This window comes from Ambystoma mexicanum, chromosome 12 (genome assembly GCF_040938575.1).
Source record: "Ambystoma mexicanum isolate Mex_15411 chromosome 12, UKY_AmexF1_1, whole genome shotgun sequence".
Lineage (NCBI taxonomy): Eukaryota > Metazoa > Chordata > Amphibia > Caudata > Ambystomatidae > Ambystoma > Ambystoma mexicanum.
The window spans coordinates 781,310,459-781,330,251 of record NC_090936.1 but is presented as its reverse complement, the minus strand read 5'-3'; positions in this window follow the sequence as shown (position 1 = coordinate 781,330,251).

Genomic DNA, 19,793 nt, shown 5'->3' with positions numbered 1-19,793 from the left:
GCAATTTGAGCATCAAAATTGTGGGTCCAATTTCGATACATAATCCTTTTTTGTTCATTTCAATGTTTTTGAACAGGTTTATGTATTCAGGTGTGTCAACTGACCCTTTGACATATGGTGAATTAATTGAGGTAATCAGAGCATCGGTTAGCTTCTGTAGTTTTGACGATGGTATTCTCAGTCGACTCTTACCCATGGTTACTTCAAGACATAATGGATCCATATGATCATCTCTGCGAGAGATTGGGAACAATGTCGCAGATAGCAAGTTATGATCGCTATCTCGCATTTGGATTACTCTCATGTTGTTATTTGAAGAGATCAAAGGGTCTGAGATGAATATATAGTCTAGGATGGCTCATAAAGGAAGACAAGTAACCCTCTAATCCCGACCACACTAATTTACCCCTGCCTGCATGCAACGTATGCCGGACATAGTTTGGTTAAATATGTAAATATCTGTAAATTATGACATATTATCTACATTCATATGCTGTTATACCTGTTCTTTGCTATATACCTTCTTCCTGTATCGTGAAGGTAACCTTGCTCCCAACGCCTGTAACTTTTCCATGCTACTTACCTTCTTCCTGTAACGTGGAGGTAAACTGTCTTTACACTTTCCCCTAACTTTTATAACTAAGCTGTAAGATCTCTTGTAACCTGTGCCCTGATACCTCTGGGTCTGGCGCGCACAACAAATAAATAAACAAACAAAAAAATAGGATCTGCCCGTTTGTGGAGCTTTCCCTTGTTATTTGTGCTGGGGAATCATCCATAGTGGAAACATTGAGAATTGACATATTTCTTTCTTCCATGGCCATGTTCCACTGGATCAGCCGCTGTGGCCAGTATGTTATTGGCCTTGATAGGTTCATCCTTGATATTTAAACATTTGCAATTTAAGTCCCCACACAAGATGAACGTTGTGTTCGGCCAATTATTTTTGCAGTGATCGATCCATCTTTCTACTTGACCAGGAAAATCCATGCTAATTAATGTATTTGGGTTCCAATATAGGTTACATATGGCTAGTGTTTGCTCTCCCTTGTTATTATTATTTGTTAATGTACCAACAAGTATCTGAATTAGACTGGTTGGGTTCAATTCTGCCACAATTTTAAATTGTACATGGTTCTTAACTAGGATCAGGAGACCTGACATAGGGCGACCTTTGATACCTTTGGGTGCAGGATTTAGGTAAGTTGAATATCCTTCCACAATTGATAATTCACAAAGCCAGGTTTCTTGTAGACAACATATATCATGTTCTTCAATGTTGTCATTCTGCTGAGTAAAACGATGTAAAAACCTTAGTGTTCCATGATGCAATCGTTAGGGGTTTGTTAGTGATTGTCGGCCTGGCCTATGGAATTTTAATTTTTTCTGCAACTAAATTCAGTAGCCATTTCCAGTTATCCTCAGTGCCTTTAGCAGGTACACTTTGGTCCGGCTTTCTGAGGGGTCTTTCCTGATGGTCCTTTACCCTCGGTACATATGATCTAGATCGACTTCTTCAGCCTTTTCTTCCTGAAGATCTTCCTTGACAATTTGAGTCTCGATCTAAAAGAGATTTTGATCTCTCTATATGGCTAGATCAACCTCGTTGGCTTTTTTTCCTAGTGATCTTCCTTGACGTTCTGTATGTCGATCTAAGGGAGATTTTGATTTCTCTCTGTAGCTGGAACATCTATGGAGATTGGCCAATCTTTCTTCAGGTATTCTATGCCTTGAGGAGCGACGATAATGGTCACGTCTTTCTCGTGAGTACATGTGAGTGCCCTCATTGTTATGTGTTTTTGGTTCTTTCGGCAAATTTCTTCTTGGACCTAACTATCAGGCCACCAAGTGCTAGATAACTCAGGGGAAAGTCATGTATCTTGGTCATGAGGCATGAGGGGGTCAAATCCAACCTCTCCCCAGTAAAGTACAGGATGTACATGACTGGGAGACTCCCACTACTCAAACCCAGGTGAGAGCCTTTTTGGGCCTCACTGGGCAATTTCATGGCAGACTATGGAACCACAGCTGCACCACTGACAGCTCTGACTTCACCCAAACAGCCTAGGAAGGTTAATTGGACTGAAAACTGTCAGAGGGCCTTTGATGGCTGGAAAGAAATTCTGTGTAGGGCACCTGTTTTGTGTGCACCTGACTACAGCAAACCCTTTATCGTCCAAACGGATGCCAGCGATACCAGAATTGGAGCTGTCTTATCCCAGTTAGATGACAAAGGGAGGGAACATCCGATCATATTCATCAGTAGACAACTCAAGGGTAGAGAACTTAGGTGGGCTACTGTTGAAAAGGAATGTTTCAGTATAGTTTGGAGCCTTAGGCGTTTTAGGTCCTACCTTACAGGTCCTACCTTCAAGGTCCAAACAGATCATAAGCCCCTGAAGTGGCTTATGCAGATGAAGGGTGAAAACCCAAAACTGCTCAGGTGGACCTTTAGCTTGCAAGGGCTAGACTTCACCATAGAGCATAGACCAGGGAAGAGTCACGATAATGCAGATGGCCTTTCCAGAAGGTATGTTGACCATCTGGATGAGGGTGTCTATCTTGTCTGAGATTAGGCACGCTAACCCCAGTCTGGGGGGGTGACTGTGATGACTGAAATGCATCGGAGGGACAGGGCCTCCGTATCCTTATCCTTTACTGCTTTTTATCATGTGTTCTGTCGTGTTTTCCATGCAGGAGTTCATGTGGGACTCCTGGCGGTGCAGCTCTCTCTTTTGGTTTGGTGTACAGATCCATGGGATACCCTTATGGCACCTATGGGTGGTGGTACAACCCTGTGCCCCTAGTGTATGTTTTTGGGCACCTGAGGGTGGCCCACAGAGCAGGGTAAGGGCTGGTGGCAGCTCTGTGCTGAATTGACAGGTGCCCTGAGTGTCCTCTATTTTGGGATTCCCAGGCCCTGTAATTGGAATCAGTAGATTCCTGACGGAGACAAGATGGCCCCTGTGGCCTCTTGCCCTCCATCACCTGTTACCTTGATCTTCCCGAAGTCCCAGGAAGCCCTGACTCTGTTCCTTCCCCCTGACTGGCTGTTGGGTAGAAGTTCCATATATGGCAGTGTGGGGAAGTGCTGACCAGACTGGCTGGAGCCTTCCCAACGACCCTATGTTGTGGGTACACCTGTGGGTGGGACCTGGGTGAATGGAGTGTGTGACCAATTTGCACTTCTTGTTCTGGATTTGATTTCTAGTTTCTGGTGTTTGACACAATGACTGAGACACCCCTGCCCGAAACTGGTATAAATGCAGTGTGGAGTGTTGAATGGCTGGGTACTTGTCCCAATACACATAACTTGTTGTGAGTGTCTGGAGAGAAGTGAATGGCATGAATGCACTATGCACCTGATTGGTTGCCTGCCTGCATGAATTCCCTTCTGACCGATCGGTTGCCTGAGTGTGACCCAGCAGAATGAATGGGGGATCATCTAGTATATATGGGGGCCTCTCACTGCTAGAATTGGTTTTCAGAAGCTGAAGTCCAAACTATGAAGAGCAACTAGAGTGAAACTGAAGCTTGACCTGGAAGCCCTGCCGGAAGAGAAGAATTGCTGTTGCTCTTCTTCATCAATCTGAAAGTGGCTGTGTCTCCAAAGACTGACCCAGAGAGGAGTTGGTAAGGCGCCCTCTTCCCAAGCTACAATGGACCATCGTGCACCAGCTGATCTTTGCCAAAGCTCCCTGGTAGACAGACTTACAACAGGCTGCCGACCGGAGACAGGGACTGCCGCGGAATCCCAAAGAGAAGCATCCAGACTATTGTCGGCCACTGTCGGCGACCGCCGCCGCCGACCGGAGCCGATGTGCTACCGTTGCCTAAGAACTTTTGATTCACGGACACCCTCGTCCGCACCACTGCCCGCCTTATCCCATCGGAGAAGGCCAGGCCGTCGACGCGCCAAGGAGCATCCACCGGTGGGTTTCCCGCCACCCAAAGACCACAGAGACACTGATGACTCGACGCCGTTGCAGGGCCACAGTTCTTCACACTCTTTGTGGTCCAGAAATATCGACACCGAGGTGCCCCGCACACATCTTCCTTGCAGGATGTTTACACTTCCTCATCAACGAGCACCAATAGGAAAGAAGCTGCCACTTCACCGCCATAGTTCAGCCTGTTCTTCAACGGACATTCGATGACCCGTGACTCCTGCCATAAAGGGAGGGCACTCAAGAAGGGAGGTCGATTCCCTGAAGTGAAACGCCACAACGCTAGGTACTTTGGGGTTGCTGAACTATTGGGAAGACTCTTGTGAACAATATATGGACTGGGCTTTTGATATATCTTTATTCTACAGGTTGCCCAGGTGGGGGGATCTCCACACAGAACTGTGTCTAATGGTAGGGGCCAGTATTCTGCCAATTGGTCTAACCAACTGCTTTCCTCTTATATCTATTGTTGTTTTCCTTTACAAACTGATTTGTGTGACATTTAACCGTACAGTTGATGCACTTTAAAGAGATCTAATAGTAATTGTGGTACCACGTAGAACTGTATATTTGCCATTATAGATAACCGAGTACAAAGTGAGTTATCATGATATTGTAAATAACCTTGAATATTAATTATATAAAGACTGTGTTTTAACTAATACAGTGTGCAGAGATTCCTGTGTGGGTGTTTGGGGGGTACACTGTACTTAAGAACCAGCCTGCATCACCTCCTGAGAAGCTAGGTGTTGATTGCTCGACTATGTTACCAATAATAGAAAATCTTGGCTGGGGTCCTCTGTGCCTCTCCTCTACCATATAGAGAGCCAAAGTATAGACCCCCCCTCCAGTCTTTACAGAGGGCCACTGAAATAGGTCAAAGTAGTCATACTGAGGGTCAAGCAAAATCACTGTACAATTGAAAGACTTTAATCTAAAAACTGTGTTAAAGAAATGGAAATGAATCCCGCAGTGAGAGGAAATAAGGAAAGCAAATCCAACCAACATTGAACTGTAAAGGAAACAACAAGAGTGAACCTGACCAAGGGATGCCAGTGAGTAAAAGAGATGGCAAGAGTGAACCAGACCGAGGGATGCCAGTGAGAGGGGCAAAGTCTAAAGTCCCAGGAAACAGTGTTTTGACAGACGTGAACCCGGCCGAGGGATGCACACTATGAACTGTTTGAAAAGACATTGAGAAATTAAAGGAAGAAAAATCCTGTTAAAGAGAAGAGAAAGCCATAGTGAACCCGGAGGAGGGAGGCTGAGATTTAAGAGGGATCCGAGCGAGTCCGACTGAGGGAGATCCGGGGGTGAAGCTATCAACCAAGTACTGGCAGTCGAGAGAGGTCCGAGCCCGAATTAAGGAGATCCAGGGGAGAAGCCATCATCCAAGTACTTGCAGTCAAGTGGGATCCAAGTCTGACCGAGGGAGGTCCGGGGGTGAAGCTATCATCCAAAAAGCTCATTAAGAAAATAACTCATAAGTAAATTGAATAATATGATAAGTGGGGGGTCAGCGCCCAGAAGTGGGAGACCTAGGGCTGAAGCCATCACCCTACATGAACTGTGGTTAGAAATTGAGAAGGCTTGGTGCCTGGAAGAGGTAGATCCAAGGGTGGGGAATCCTCACCCTAAGTGAAAGCAAGAAACATACTTTAATTTGTTCAAGGAACTTTTGTTTTATTATTTTGAAGACATCAGTTCCTCGAAGGCAAGAGACTTCAAGTAAAACGAGACTTGTGCCATCGATGGCCCTGATAGCTGAAAGCTCAACTGTCATCTCGTGCTGGAAAAGCTCGAGACTGTGCTATGCTCCACGATCCCACCTTACCCCGTGCTAAAAACGCAGGGAAGGGAGCCCCAGGATCCAGCATCCTGACATATTGTTTGAGAAAATGTCTTTCTTTTCTGGTGCACTATTACACAACCCTTTTTGTATTAGTTGTGGGATTTAGCAATAGGTTCCTTAGTATAGGCCCTTTTTTGACACAACACCACTAGGACTTCTTTATTTTTCATTTCATGGTCGGTGCTTGCTCTCATCTTAGATTTAGGTGTTTCTTCAACCTGCATACAGCATTCATTGTTCAATAAACACCCTTGAAATGTGATCACTTGTGTCTATCTTACTTGTTGCCACCATGAGTTCCTTAAAGTAGCAACAAGAAAAAGGTCAAAAGGTCAAAAGAATGTGTGTGCCTTACTGCATTCTATGTAATATTCCATCTTCTTACTAGCTATGTGTCTTTTACAAACTGGAACATGTCAATTTTCTTAATGTTTAATTCCTGTTACTTTTTTAATAATCACACTTTGTAATAGTATTGCAATGATGATCCTGTGAATAATAGGGGCTGTTTTAGGATTTCCAAAAAAGATGACAATATCAATGTTTCATCTCACTAGAGTTGCATAGGATTGAAGTATATATGTAAAAACAACATACAATAATGTGTGCAACGTTATAAGTAAACATTGTCTCTTTAACCTAACAGGAATAGTTCTGTGAACACTGAAATGTTTGTTTATTTCATTAAAAAACCTGGGAATAATCAAAAGTTCAAATTGTTTTTATTTTGATGATTCTTGTTGGCTCTTGGTAGCCGATCTAGTCTCCATTCCAGGAACTTCTTCTCTTACTTCATTGTCCATGGATGTCAGAGCGGTAAGGGTCTCTCCTTTGTAGAGCTTTACGTCATTCAGATGCAACAAAGTTCGTCTTCCTTTGATTTTCACCGCAGTGGGGTTGACCTCCTCTACTAGGTACGGTCCTTCAAAACGGGACGTATTCCAAGTGTGAACAAAACTCTTGACAACACTTGGTCCCCTGGATACAAATTAGGTGTCTTTAATAATTCAGTGAGTTTCATCGTTATGCTGTCTTCTTCAATCTTCTTCGATCCTTCCCTCCAATTTCTTATCTGTTGGGAAATAAAAGAGAAATACTAGCGGTCGTATTTGTCAAATAACCATGCATCTCATCCCCTAATGTTTTTGCTACACTATGGGCATCGTTTTGTATTCTAGTGGGAGGAGTAAGGGGTACTCTCATGCATCGTCCAGTCTTCTTCAAAGTCCTCTTTATCGTAGCTATCCTTTCTTAAAGGAGTCAATTTAAATGCTCACAAATGTCATTCGCCTGTGAGTGATAAGCAAATAAAAATGTTTGCTTTATGCCTAATAGAGGATTGCTTTGCTCGACCATCTAATTTAAAAAATGTAGCTCATTACCAGACGCAGGACTTGGGATACACCCCATCTAGGAAACAACTCACAAGTGAGAAACTTAGCAGCACATGTGGCATCGGGGGGGGGGCATGCATGGAGCTACCTCAATCCATCAAGAAAAAGGACATACTACTACTAACAACATATCCACATAATCTATATGTAGATGCTGACAATGACCATTATGGTAGGGTATTGCTCCTCTCATTTTTCGCAAGGTTTGCCCTTCTGTGAATTTCTGACAGATAATGCAATTTGCAATAAAATGTGCATTGTGTTCTAATAAATTTGCCGAAAACCAGTCTTCTGTGATCAGCAAGGTTCTCTTTGGTTATAAGTGCAGGATAGTGAAGCTGATCCAGCGCAACTCTCAATAATGCTAGAGGTATAAGTGGCTTTCTAGCACTATCTTGTCTCCATATAACCTCTGTGGGGGATAGAGAACACCCTTGTCTTTTCCATAAATCTTGTTCTTCCTGTTAAGCTCGATCTTACATCTCAATTAACTGTACAACGGATAACATATTAAAACCGTCTTTCATCATCATGCACCGTTTTGACCTTTATTTAACACTTTCTACTTCAAAATTAGAAATATTGGGAAAATATGCTGCTCTTTCCAGTTCAACATCTGTGGCTTTGTTACCACGAGAAATCATGTCTGCCCTCTTAGTACCTAATATGTTTGCCCTATAGGGATGCATGTTGCACTGGTGGGCTGTCTACATGGAAGAAGCTCCTCATTTTCCAGCGTGACAATCCTGCGTGTACTGTTGACGTCACATAGGCCGAGTCAGACTGCACTGTTACTTCCTCATCCTCATATCTCCAAAGTGTGTCAATAAGCACCACCAATTCTGGAGCCTGTGCTAAAAATGTGAAGGCATTCTTGCACGCGTCACTACTTCAGATTCACCATTCTTTTTTAACTTCACTGTTGCTGATCATGTATGTCTTTTGCCTGCTGTTTCATTTATTTTTGAAGAACAATCAACAAATAGGATTACCGACCTCCTAGAGCATTTTCTTCAAGGTCGGGGAATATCATCATAAAACTCAGTATACGTTGTGCAATCATGTACATAAACCTCTTTTCGTAATGGTTCTGCTTTGAATGTCACTGGACTCAATTTTCTACATCTAACAGCTTTGATTGATGAGTTTGAAATGTTCACCTCATATCCTGAGGCTCTTTGTGTGATTAACATGGTTTTAGGTTTCTCCGAAACTGCAAATAGGGAATGCGCAACAAATAACGCCTTTCAGAACCACATTGTAATACTTGCAGCTTTTTCAATTGCAAAATCAGCATCAGTTAATGCTTGTTCGAAAGGGTAATGCCTGCTAATTACTGGGTCTAATATCCCACTGTAATAAGCCAATGGTTTATGTCAATGTCCTAACCTTGTCTTCTCTGTAAGGACTGCTGTCATTACCACTCCATTGGAATGTGAGAATAAGTAAAACTCCTCATTATAATCTGGAATCCCTAACACAGGAGCTGTACAAAAAGCCTTTTTTCAACTCTTCAAAACCTTCTGTCATCTTGTCTGTCCATATTAACTCACTTTTATCTGTTTGTGCTTCTTTAGGCCCTTTCAAATGTGGTCTAATATATATGCTGTAATCAAAAACCCAGGCCCTAAAATAATTACATAAGCTTAGACATTGCTGCTTTTACCTCACGGTCTCATTTCTTAGCGTTTTCATGATTGCTTCTGCTCTTTCAGGTGTCAAATGTTGTCCCTTCAGTAATTATCTGTCCTATATACAGGACCTCTTCATGGCAATACATTGTTTTCTCTTTGTCCACTTTATATCCTTTTTCTGCCAATAATGTCATTAGTTGGACTGAATCTTCTCTGCATTTTTCTTCTGTCTCACTGCACACTAATATGTCATCTATGTACTGAATTATTGTGCTCTCAAGTTGTAATTTACCTAGGTCCATCTGAAGAACAATATTAACGATTTATGAGGACTCACAGCACCCCTGTGGTAATCTTTCATGTATCCACTGCTGATTTCTATATGAACTGAGGTCAAATCTGGGAGTCCTCATGAAGGAGTATTGAAAAGAAAGCATTCTTTAAATCTACTACTGTTAATACTTAGCTGTAGCTGGGATGTTACATAATACTGTAGCTGGATTCAGAACACTGCTTTGACAATATTATTTAGGGGTGTAGAACCTGAATACATCTCCACAATCCCCCATTGATTTCTTAACAGGTTACACAGGTGAGTTACATCGAGAATCTGATGGTACCAATATTCCATGCTGTATTAAAACAGACATATGGCTTCATTACGACGCTGGCGGTATCCGTGCCGTTAAAAATGGCACGGCTTCAACCAGAGTTGTGTTTTTTTCCGGCGCCTGTCTTTGGAGAATTACTGGGGCATTCCAGCCCGGCGGTCCCCAAAGCCAGGTGCCGGAAAAAGTAACTCCCCATTCCCATTGAGTCCTATAGGACTCAATGGGAATGGGGAGGACAGAAGCACCGGCACCGTGTGCAACAGTGCCAGTGATTCTGTCAAAGTTTGCGAGCGGTGCCATCCCGCCCGGCAGATCAGACCTGGTGGGTGGAAAGGCATCCGGTTTGCAGACTTGTACTCTGCTAGTCTGGTAACAATGGTGGTGGTGAACCTACCATCACCATTGTTACTGGACCGGCAGGGTCGTAATGAGGCCCATAGTCTCAAATATACCTGTTTGTGCTTCTCTGGACATGGGGTACTGTTTTGCTCGTAGTAAAACTGCTCCTGGCTTGAGCTTGATTTTAACTGCTCCTGCTCCACTCAATAGACCCACGTCATATAGACTGCTGGTCCATAAGATGCTTGGCACATTTTCTAAATCTTCTTTGAAAAATAACAATTTTTGTTGTACCAATGGCATTCGCTGTGATATTTCCCTATTCCCAACCTTTATCCAATAGGTAGGGCTTATGAAAAATTCTAGTTCATTGTCTGAATTCTCATCTCTGAAAAACTCTTCATCTTTCAAGTCTGTTAGTCTATATCTTTGTCAAGAGCTATTACTGTTCTCCATGCTCTTCTTTCATCATCTGTTGCATGAACAACCACCATTTCCTTTCTTAGTACTGCTGCTTCTATTTTGATGGGAATAACCTGCCCTTCTTCGTCATCCATAGGTATTTGCAGTCTAAAAAAAAAAAATCATCAGGGATCACTAGTAAAAATACTTTGAAGGGATTGTGTCCTCCGATGTATTCCTTATCTTAATAGATCAATTCCAGCTTGCTGGCCTTGGAAAATGTTTTCAGTAGAGGGCGCTGCGCGTCGACGTCCCTCGAGTTGGTGTCCCTCGACAGCCTCCATATCGGCGCCAACGTCATAGTGCATATAAATAGACTTGCGCATCGTCCGTTACTCAGTTCCGTTTTTCCGCGCTTCGTGGGCCTCGGAATTGTGTTGCTCACTTCTTTCTTCAAGTATTTCTTATTATTCCTCAAAGATATCTTCTTCATTCGACAGCTTCCTCTTCTGAACCGTCGACCACGGTCCGGCTTCAAAAAGTGTCGAGATTGTGGGAAGAAAATGTCATTGACGGGTCCTCACAGGATCTGTTTGTGGTGCCTGGGATCGGAGCATCATTGTTCGGAATGCGAAGACTGTATGTCCATGACGGCGAAAGCCTTGAAGGAGCGTAAGGGGAAGCTAGAAAGAGGTAAGACTCTTAAAACTTCTACTTCTTTGAAAGTTTCCTCGGCAGAGTCGAGACATTTGCCTCCTCGCCGTCACAGGAAACATTCTCGCCAAAGGTCTCAAAGCGGTTCCCATTAGTCTTTGAGATCTAAACATTCGAAAAAAAGGCGTTGTAGATCTCCCTCTTCTTCGCCTTCTACTTCTCCAGAAAGGGTCACCTGCCCCACCAACCACAGCTCTCTAGCTAAGTGGGAGGAAATAAAATGCTTAGCGTCTTCCAGAAAACGGCCCAGACCCCTTTGGAGACAGCTAAAGGAGATACCCTGGGTGAAAGACCCGAAAAATCGAAACGCCGCGAGTCGTTGCACCCGGCGAAAGAAACTGCCCGAGAGCATCATGAACCCTCGAGCAAAGGCAGTAAGACTGTGTCATCAACGCCGTCGTCTACGGTTCCTTCGACTCATAAATTTGCGTCAGCGATGCCTTTATCGAAGGGCCTGTCGACAAACAAACCGGTCGAATCGACGCCGTCTTCGACGCCGCTGTCGACACCGATAAAGGACAGATCTACTGCTGTTACTACTCAGTCAGTAGACGTACCGAGGGGTTCAACCATTACCTCGAGGATGTCGCAATAACCCCGACGACTCCGAGTAAGATTCTGGTCCTCTCAAGTTCTTCGAGGCCTCTTCATACTTTTTCGATGCCTTTTTCAGTTTTATCGAAGCCTTTGACTTCCGCGTCGACAACTTCAACGTTTTCTCAACCGGTGACTACAAGCTTGGCCACTTCTGCTTTAGAAATGGGTTTTAAACCATACCCAAGGTCAGATTATTTCAGAGCTTTGTCCTCTATATATGAGGAAGGGGAGGATTCTGACCACAAAAGACCCTTTGGGTTACAGAGGACCACTACACCTATACCAGAGGAATTTATCTCTGAAGAGAATAGATTGAAGGACCTTCAAGACTCTTTGCATGAGGCAAGTGGTTTAGATACTTCTCCAGAAGTAGAATTCGCTAAACCAGACCAAGTGGAACATGCTGAGACCCTTTATAGGGTCTTAATGGCCAGAATAATAGAGTTCATGGGGTGGTCTACACCTTCACCTTCTTTTCAACAGGATGATCTTATGGACATTTTACTTAAAGGCCCACAGGAAGATCCTGTGGTTCCCTTTCATACTGCATTGCAGTGAAAAATGTCTGTCAACTGGAAATCCCCTGAGGTTATCCCAGCAGTTAACAAAAAACTATCTGCCAAATATAGGGTATCTGCTTCTGATCCTGAATATTTGAGCAAACATCCAACCCCAGAGAGTTTGGTTGGACAAGCAGCAACTTCATCGAACAGTAGATCTGCATACCCTACTATTCCACAAGACAGGGATGATAAAAGGTTTGACGCTATGTCAAAAAAGGTCTTCTCGGCATGTAGCATGGCACTTAAATCCATTAATGATACTTGCACGCTTGTAAGATTCAGCCATACACTTTGGGAGTATGCCTCATCTGCGACTGACTGTCTCCCGGAATGAGAGGAAAGGGAAGCATTTCTGAACATCATTAAAGATGGTAAAGATGCAATGTGTGAGTCCCTTCAAAATGGCATTGATTCTGCTGACAGTATCACCAGGGCCATGGTGGCAAGTACTACAATCTGCAGATTTGCATGGTTGCAAAAGTCTGGTTTTGCTCCAGATGTACAGGCCAGACTTTTGAATATGCCCTTTGACGGCTCTTCTTTGTTTGGTAAGAAGGCTGATGACAGCCTAGAGAAGTTACAAACATCCAAGGCAGCAGCGAAATCTCCTGGAGCTGCAATCCGTCAAACTCCATATCGCCCCCCTCAGGAACATCTTGGAGGGGTAGGTCCTTTCGCTTTTATTATGCATTCGGAAAAGGCAGAGGACAGCCGGCTCAAAGGTGCCAAAAACGATTCACCCGCGGTGGACGGGTTAAAAGTACAAAAGTCGCATCAGCAGCAGGTGCCTCCTTGCCCTCGGCATCTGCGTCAGCCGCCTCTAAACCACTCTGAGGTCTCTCCTCACAAGACACCAGTAGGGGGCAGGTTAACTCAACATCTGACGGAATGGCAGGCTATTACGTCAGAACATCAGATGCTTGGGCATTGGAGACAGTTGCCCAAGGTTACTGCCTGACTTTTCTACGCACCCCTCAGAGTCATTCACCGGGGAACAATTCTTTGAAGTTTCCAGTTCCGCTCCTTTCGCAGGAGATTCTAGACCTGCTAGAGAAAGGTGCCATAGAACCGGTACCTGTAGCAGAGAGAGACAAGGGTTGGTATTCCCCCTATTTTCTAGTACAGAAGAAGGATGGAGGACTGAGACCCATCTTGGATTTATGAGAATTGAACAAATTCCTCAGGAAGGACAAGTTCAAGATGGTGACTCTCTCTCAGATCTTTCAGGCCCTCCAGCTTCAGGACTGGCTGGTATCTCTAGACCTTCAGGATGCTTATTTCCATGTGCCAATCCATCTCAAACACAAGAAATACCTGAGTTTCGCAATTGGCAACTCTCACTATCAATTTCGAGTTCTGCCATTTGGGCTGACCTTCGCCCGAGGGTCTTCAAGCTAATGTTGGTAGTGGCTGCAAGTCTAAGGAGGGAAGGGATCCACGTCTACACCTGCCTAGACGATTGGTTGATCAGAGCCGTATCTTCGGAACAAGCTCAGATCCAACTAGATAATGTCTGCCACTTCCTTCACAAACTGGGCTTCTCCCTCAATTTAAAGAAGTCACAGATGATACCATCACAGAGACTCCAGTTTATCAGAGTGGTCCTGGACACTTCCCTGGGGAAAGCCTCACCAACAGAGGTGAGGGCTCAAGACATTCTGCAGATGATCACCAAGTTTCAAAATGCCCAACGTCTCCCAGCCTTTGACTTTTTGAGGTTGCTAGGCCTAATGGCATCCTGCATCTTCTTTGTGCCGGAACTCACCTGAGAATGAGATCTCTCCAATGGGCACTAAGAACTCAGCAGTCGCAATTCTCAGGAAGAATGACAGCTCTCCTTCAGGTCCCGGACAAAGTGGCTCGAGACCTTCAGTATAGGACCTGTCGGGAGAACATTTTGAAAGGAGAACTGTTTTGACAACCATGGCCGGAAATAACAGTAGTCACGGATGCCTCACTCACGGGGTGGGGAGCCATGCCAACGACTTGACCATCAGCGGTCGTTGGTCTCCATCGGAGTCCAGATTACATATCAACCTGTTGGAGCTGAGAGCTATCAGACTAGCTCTGAAGGCTTTTCTGCCATATGTACAAGGGAAAATTGTCCTAATAATGACGGACAACACAGTGGCCATGCACTACCTCAAAAAAAGAGGAGGCGTAGGATCACTACCACTGTGCAGAGAGGCGATGCAGCTCTGGTTTTGGCCAATTCAAGAAGAAATCTCTCTATCGGCAGTTCACTTAGCCGGAGCGAAGAACTTGACAGCGGACACTCTGAGCAGGCAGAGCACAGTCTCCACGAGTGGGAGATAGCTCAGGAAGTCCTTCAAGAGATATTCACTCTTTGGGGAACCCCTCAAGTGGATCTGTTTGCCACTAGTATCAACAGGAAGTGTGATCAGTTTTGTTCAAGGGAATTTCCCCCGAGAGGAGCTCCAGGGGACGCATTTGTAGTGGACTGGGAGTTTCCACTTCTGTATGCGTTTCCTCCAGTCCCTGTCATTCCTCAGATGATCAGGAGGTTGAGAAGATTCCAGAAGACTATCATCCTAATTGGCCCAGACTGGGCCAGGAGAACGTGGTACCCGGACCTTCTGGACAAGTCCATCTGCCCTCTGATTTGTCTTCCACAGAGGGAGGATCTTCTCTCGCAGACGGGAGGTCAGGTTCTCCATCCAGACATCAGAATTCTCAACCTTCACGCTTGGTTTCTGAAAGGTTGAGATACAAGGATTGGGACCTCCCAGATGACGTCTTGGAGGTGTTGCTTTCGGCTAGAAGGCCAGCAACAAAGACTTTATATCACTGCCATTGGAACAAGTTTTGAAGCTGGTGTAGAGAACAGAATATCAAACCCTTTTCATGCGGTACACCAATGGTGTTATCTTTTTTGCTCTATTTGGCGAATTCAGGTCTTCAAGTTGGTACGATCAAGGGCTACCTCGCAGCGCTGTCGATCTTCAAGCGCACTGCAGAGGACCCATCATATTTCAAATTACCCCTAGTAATCCAATTTCTGAAGGGGTTGACTAATGTCTATCCCCCAAAGCCATTCCAAGTTCACTTGTGGGACTTAAATCTAGTCTTAAATTTCCTGAAGGGTACTCCCTTTGAACCACTCCGTTCTTGTTCATTAAGATTTATCACCCTTAAAACAGTCTTACTAGTGGCTTTGACATCTGCCAAAAGAGTGAGCGAATTACAAGCTTTATCTTGCAAACCACCTCGTACAATTTTTCACAAAGACAAAGTTGTACTACAAGTGAAGCCTAATTTCCTCCCAAAGGTAGTCTCTGAATTCTGCATCACTCAGAAGATAACCTTACCTTCATTCTATCCTCCTCCCCATCCTGGGAAAGAGGAAGAGAGGCTACATAGGCTGGATCCAAGGCGAGCCTTGAGTTTTTATATCAGCAGACTTGCTAGGATTAGGCAGGGGGACCAACTGTTTATAGGTTATGCAGGACACAAATTAGAATTGCCAATCACAAAACAGACCATTTCCAGATGGATTATTTTAGCCATTCTAGAATGCTACAAATTGTTAGGGAAAGAGCCCCTTCAACACATTAGGGCTCATTCAACCAGGTGTATCGCAGCCTCTTCGGCCCTCCCAAGAGGGGTACCGATTCGAGACATATGTGCGGCTGCCACATGGTCATCCGCACATACCTTTCCAAAATTCTACAATCTGGATTTCTCCTCTAGCCAGGAGACAAGATTTGGCAAAGCTGTGTTACACTCTGTTCATTCTTAAAGAGAAATATTCCAATTTTACTCCCACCTCCATTTACACACCACTGCTATGGCAGTCTATCAAGATAAGGAATACGTCGGAGGACACAATCCCTTCGAAGAACAAGTTACTTCTTACCTTGTAACGTTCTTTCGATGGGATGTTCCTCCGACATATTCCTTATCGCCCCTCCCATCCATCCCCTCAGTAAAACTTCCCTTGTAGTTGCAGCTTACACTCCTTCAAGGTCAATAACCAATTCATGCACAGCTACTCTTAAGCTTCAAAACGGAACTGAGCAACGGACACTGCGCGAGTCTATATATATGCACAATTACATCAGCACCGAAACGGAGGCTGTCGAGGGACACCAACTCGAGGGACGTCGACGCGCAGTGCCCTCTACTGAAAAACATTTCCGAGGCCAGCAAGCTGGAAGTGATCTATTAAGTTAAGGAATACGTCGGAGGAACATCCCATTGAAAGAACGTTACAAGGTAAGAAGTAACTTGTTCTTCAAAGGGATTGTGTCCTCCGACATTCTTCTGGATCTAAAGGAACTCCTTGCAATGCATTTTGGCCTTTACATGCTAGTATACACTCTCTTCCGTTCATGTAATGTGTCCCTGGAGTGGGACACATTATCCCTTTGTCAGTAAAGGATATTGTCATGTTATGTTTTGTCATTAAGTCACTTCCTAATATGTTAACTGCTGTCTGTCGAGAATACAATAGTGGCATGGACATGTCATGTTCCCTGATTGAAACTGGTAATTTGTCAGTAAAAGGAACCAAACTCATAGCCCCAGAGAATCCCTGCGCATTTGTGGTTATGCCAAACATTGTGTATTTTCCCTCTCAAACACAGAAACAAGATGCTCTTGTGTCTACAAGAAATGAAAGTGTCTTACCTCCTATCAATACCCTGACCCTCAGTTACTCTTGGGTGTCTGGTGTCACAGATAGTACTGAACTGAAGGAATACCTCCCACCACTGTCACACTCCCTATCCTGGTTGTAGGTGTTTTTGGGACTCCTCTATTCGCATCCCATTGTGGCATTGTTGCCTGTTGTGCCTGTACTTGTTGTGTTTGCATAGGTGCTTGCTGGGGTTGCCCTTGTAGCGAATGTGATTGCAGCAGAATCTGCTGCGTCTGCTTCATTTGCAGCGCATGTGTCTTATACTGTGTGTGATCTTGGGGATAATATTCCCATGGTTCTGTACTATGCAGTGGGAAATAGCCTCTTGAAGCTTTCGAGTTCTGCTGCATGCCCATTCTACTTCTACATGTGGGGGCCATATGTCCCATTCCCCCCAGAATTCTAGCATTACTGCAGTTGTCTTCCATTAAAGCCTCCTGCCCCTTGAGAGTTTTTAAATCAGTCTCCTCCTCCTGTAGGTCCATTCCCTCTGCCATGTGGCCAAAAATGGTACATGTCCTGATCTATAGGGTACTCTGCATTGATTGGCTTTGCAGGTGGTAACTCTTGTGTAACCACCCCTTCAAAGCTTGTGAGTACTGCTCCTTCTGTGTCAAATGTTTACAATTATTTATAATCCAACTTTACTTCCTCAAGCTTCTGATTCTTGTTTTTTTCTTATTCTTCTCTTGCAACAATCGACAATGATGTACGACAGGAAACTGTATTTCTGGCTTCCATCCCTATTTGTTTCTTCATCTGCCTTTGCACTGGCTCCGGCAATCCATGACATAAAATGTGATTAAATATTACTATGGTTTTATCCCACTTTCTCTCGTCTCAATACTCCAAAATTCTTGAATGTTCTGAATTAAAAGCAACAGGATCTTTATTGTCTCCCATTTCCTGTGTCATGATCACGCCAATGTCTGATATATCAGGGTACTGTATCCTAAGTGCCCTCCATACGTCTGCTCTGCAATTAATAAACAGCTCTCCATCGTTTGTCGTGTTGTCACGCTTGCATATCCCGCTCATCTCCAAAAGTCATCAGCTCTCTCCCATAAAATAGCTGCTAGTAGGTCTTTTACTTCACCCACTGCTAATGTAATTCCCGCCGTCATTCTTTCTAGCTTATGAAACCATTTACCTGCTCCTGTGGTCAAACTAAGTAATTTGCATTTCAAATTATCTTTATTCATCTGCAGTCATGGTATATATTGTGGTCGTCCTCCCTCTTTCTCCATTAATGGGCATTGTGTAAACCCTGTTCTACAATCATATCCAACCATGCTTTCCGTCTTACAGGTGGGGCTAGTTTTGCCGCTCGTCTTCGTCCTGGCAATGACCTCAATCTACTTAAATAAGGTGGGGACATTTTCCCTACACTATATAATTGTCCTTGTCGGCATTCAGTTTATGATATAGGTTCACTTGTTTTTGTTTCTGGTTCTCCTAACTCTGACCATTTCAACCCTTTTCCTACATCTAGACCTATCGAAAAGCACCATGTGTTCCCCCTCCTTGTGCTCTCTCATTTTCATCCCTTTCTTTGTCTGACATCATTGTACCCCAAATGCTATGGCTGTTATCTCTTTCCTCATCATCAAAATCTGTTGTGCTTAGGGAGGATGTTCTATGCTTGTACATCATTGCATCATCCGATCTATCTCTTGCTTCTGATGGTGGAAATCCTTCGATACTCCATATGGTCTCATAACCATCTTCTTTCTTCATCTGTCTATATAATTCCCCATTCCTTTTCACTATGCCTTCTGCCTCATGCTCATCAGCAGATGTCAGTGCACTAGGCATCTCATGCAGCTCCCTGCGGGGCTGTTGTGACCTTCTCTATTTCTTCCAACGTTCTCATTCTTCAACTGGTATTACACATCTATTAATGATGTGACCTATTTCGTCCTCTTCAACTTCTTCTCATTTCCTTTTATTGTTCTTCTTCCCATCTTCTCATCTCCCTCTTCTCTTCTTCCTCTCCCCTTCTTTCTTTCAATCTCTTTCTTTCAATCTCTCTCTCGTTTACCTGCTCTTCATATCTTCTTTGTTCTTCCATTCGCTTACTCTCTTTTCCTTCTCATCATTGTATGCACTTTTTCATTCCTTTTCCTTTATTTCCTATTGCTCTCTTTCTTTCACTTCGCTGATACCCTTTTTCGCCTAACTTGAGTAGTATTTGTCCTCTCATCCATTAATTCTGTACAATTGCTATATCACTAGCTTTATGTCTCTCCTTTTTGTCTCTTCTATTTCTATCAGTCTGTCCCTTCTCTCATTACGCTCATTATGCTTACTACGTCGAACATATATTCAAGTTTTTTAATCATACTTTATTCTGTACTATCTTCACTGCTTTAAGCAGGGAGTGCATATATTGGATTAATATACCCTGCTGCTGTTTTGAACTCCTTTAGAGGATAGAATCCCTCTTTCTCAGTGTCTGTACTTGTGTGTTCAGAAGGAAAAAGAGACGCTGAGCATGATGTGCCCTCTACTTCATGCTGATTAAGCATCCACTCCCACTCAGGTGGATCTTCTCTCCCATTCTGATGCATTTTCCATAGTTCTAAAACCGCTAACCTTTTTTATAGCTTCTTCCCTGTGTACACAGCATGCAAGTATGTTGTCATATGTTGCAATACTGTTCTTGAAAGGGAACCATCTTTAGGCCAAGGAATGAACATTTTGTCAGCAGTGTCTCTTACCCATTCAGCATGCTATTTCCTAATATTAGGTGTGTACCTAGGTAATGTTTTGCTCAAATGTAAAAAAGGAGTGTCCTCCATGATGGCAAGTTGTTTTTTACTGTCAATACCTACCAGACCTTTAATCCTGCTATTACTTTAATTAATTATATCACAATAATCGATTCGGGAAAGCACCATCAATTGCCACCCATTTAAAAAAAAAAAACAATTATTCAAACAATGTAAAAGCATACACAATGATATTCTCTTTGCTCCTTTATTATAATTCTATCGATTCTCACTGCCCCGCTGTTTTATTATTGACAACCTAAGAATTTTATTTGACTCTATTTCCTCCCTCAACACTTACCCTCCTAT